Source organism: Somniosus microcephalus, unplaced genomic scaffold (assembly GCF_052327205.1).
Source record: "Somniosus microcephalus isolate GS21.2 unplaced genomic scaffold, FLI_Smic_1.0 scaffold90, whole genome shotgun sequence".
In the NCBI taxonomy this organism is placed as follows: Eukaryota; Metazoa; Chordata; class Chondrichthyes; order Squaliformes; family Somniosidae; genus Somniosus; species Somniosus microcephalus.
In genome coordinates, this window is record NW_028225277.1 from 127,013 (window position 1) to 129,953 (window position 2,941).

General features: G+C 47.3%; 1 non-coding gene across 1 annotated transcript; it reads right to left on the reverse strand.

Annotated features, from left to right (window-relative positions):
- Nucleotides 1-274: 274 nt before the first annotated feature.
- On the reverse strand, nt 275-348 carry trnan-guu (transfer RNA asparagine (anticodon GUU)). The gene has a single exon. It is a non-coding gene; the product is annotated as a tRNA-Asn (tRNA).
- Nucleotides 349-2,941: the final 2,593 nt, after the last annotated feature.

Genomic DNA, 2,941 nt, shown 5'->3' on the forward strand with positions numbered 1-2,941 from the left:
CGCCATTCCAAACTGGTGAATCTGGATATGGAACCAAGGCGGGCCAATGCAGCTGAGATACAGATTATCCAGGATCTAATTGAATGAAGGAACAGGGCTGAGGGGCTGAATGGCCTTCTCATGTTCATATTAGTTGGTCACCATTAAGAAAATGCTTTTCTCGGATCCCAGTGGAAGACCTCATACTCATCGACATTGTAACCAGTGCTACAGTTTATCCCATTATCTTGCAGCCAAAATACACATTTTGATAAACCTAGAAATGTTAATGCACCGTCCCTGGGTGGGCTCGAACCACCAACCTTTCGATTAACAGCCGAACGCGCTAACTGATTGCGCCACAGAGACCTGCTGGAATACTGATTACAACATATACTAAAGCCGGAGATTACCGAGATAAAACCTCAGGTCACAGAGAGCAAGACAATAATTGTCCAGTCTCTGTTTACTTGTCCAAATTAAAGAAATGTAACATTCATTGTTGGAACATGGAAATAGTCGCTGAAAGAAAATCCGTTAAAAGAATTGATTTGAAAACCCGCTTTGAGCCATTAGATCGGTTCATCAACCAATGGTGTCGGTGAGATATTAACATGGTGTCTGGGTTTCTCACAACTGTTGGAATCTTCCCACGAGTTCTTTTGCTGTTATATTTGTTCATCAATGTGGAGATCAGATATACACGTGGTCGCGTCACTGGGTGCCCCGGGAACCAGATACAACAGAGCACAGGATAATGATGGGACTCTGCCCTGTCTGCTCTATGTGGGGGTAAGTAAAAACCGAATGAGAACAAAGAACGACAGGCCTGGACTGGAGCCTTGGCCCATCCATCTGTGTGGGGCTCAGCACCATTCTGGATGAGATCAGCAAACTGAGCGCAGTCCGGGAACGGATCCTGATAACACCCTGCTCTTAGTGGCTCCACTGTGTGAGAACATCAGCACAGGCCGGATATGAAGCCTGGGCCCTTCCTGCTCCATGGGGCTCAGTAACACACTGCTTGAGATGGAGTAACATACCACAGGCCGGGGATGGAGCCTGGGCCCTTCCTACTCTGTGGGGCTCAGTAACACACTGCTTGAAATGGAGTAACACACCACAGGCCGGGGATGGAGCCTGGGCCCTTCCTACTCTGTGGGGCTCAGTAACACACTGCTTGAGATGGAGTAACACACCACAGGCCGAGGATGGAGCCTGGGCCCTTCCTACTCTGTGGGGCTCAGTAACACACTGCTTGAGATGGATTAACACACCACAGGCTGGAGATGGAGCCTGGGTTTCCCTGTTCTTTGTGGGGCTCAGCACCACATCGCCTGCAATAAACTAACAGGCCTAAGGCCGAGGAAGGAACCTGATCACATTCTGTTGTGTGGGGCTCAGTACCACACCGGGTGAGATCTGAAAACTCTGCTCACAAGCGGAGCCCCTGGGGCGGAGCCACCAGCTGCCTCCCTGCAATAACAGACAGGGAGGAGGGAGTGAGGCTGTTATTTCAATGTTTTAAGCTGATTTCACAGGCGATCCCCAGCTGTGAATCTCCCAGCAGAGAATTCAAGGAGAGTTTGATATAAATGAGATCAAAGAACAGTGCCCGAACATTACTCCTTGATTCGGGACTCTGATCTCTCTCCAGCATCTGGCTGCTGAAGATTGAATTTGCTATAATTTCACCTTGTCTCGTGATCAGTGCGGCTCATTGAGACTTCGGCCCGTCTCTCCCTTCACAACCCATCAGTGTGGAGAAAAGAACAGGGAATTTTACACATGTGTTGTGCTCTGTAACTTTATTTGAACATTTCATTGCATTTCACGCTGTGTCCAACACGGTGAGGTCCCCCGTGCTGTGTCAGCATTGTATCTTTATCAACACTCCAGCTTTACATTAACACAACCTGAGCTCCGAGATCTGGTCGGGTCACATTGCCCCGAAAGTGAGGAATGAGCGGGAGGGGCAATTGCGCCCGGGGCTAGATTTTCCTCCAAGTGGATGATGCAACATTTAATTTACTGTGAAGCCAAAATAGCTCAGCTGGGCGAGCGTTAGTCTGAAGATCTAAAGATTGCGGGTTTTGGCATTTCTTGGTTAGTTTATGTCTCCTTCACTATAAGAGGATAGAATCAGAAACGATTTTCAGCGCGTGGACCCGCATCCAGCAAACGAATGGGAGTGAAACCACTTCTGACCCGTTAGATCCTGCTCCAATCGCTCGCTGCTGGTTCAAATCCAGTTGGGGTCCCGCAGGCTGTTTGTATACCGGGACTGAGGTAGGGGCTTTTCAGTGGTGGTGCATTCATGATTATTAGAATGAGGTTTGTTAGATTAAAGATTTCTTTTACTGATTCTTTCGATTTACACTCTGCCCAGTTGTATATAGGAACAATGTTTAAGCGATGTGGTGTGATCAATGTTTGTGCAGTAACTCGGTCACCCAGTGTGAGTCTGAAAGACAATCCTCCCAGCTCTGGGTTCGAGCCTGTCCAATGGTCGCTCAGTTGGTGAGAGCGTGGAACTAATAACACCAAGGTCATGGGTTCGATCCCCGTATGGGCCATCAGAATGTTTTCATAATTTTAAGCTTTTTCGAAATACTTAAAATGCAAACTTTATAAAGAAACAAATCCATACAGAATCTCACGGGGGAATTATTTGGATTAAAATACATTGCACCTTTGACACCGGGGCGGAGAAACACAAACTTTTTGGGTTTGCTGATGAACGTTGAACAGGCGGCCTGTTCCCGATAATTGTCACAAGCAGGTAAGAGACAGACAGAGCGGCTCTGACCCCGCGAGATGGGCAAAAGGCTTCAGTTCAGGACAAATGCATCAATGAATTGTTCACACAGCACCGAGAGAGACAACATCCAGAGAAAAACACAGGAGGATATAGATCAATCTAAAATGTTATAAATAATTCCCATTCTTGATATCTGTCTAT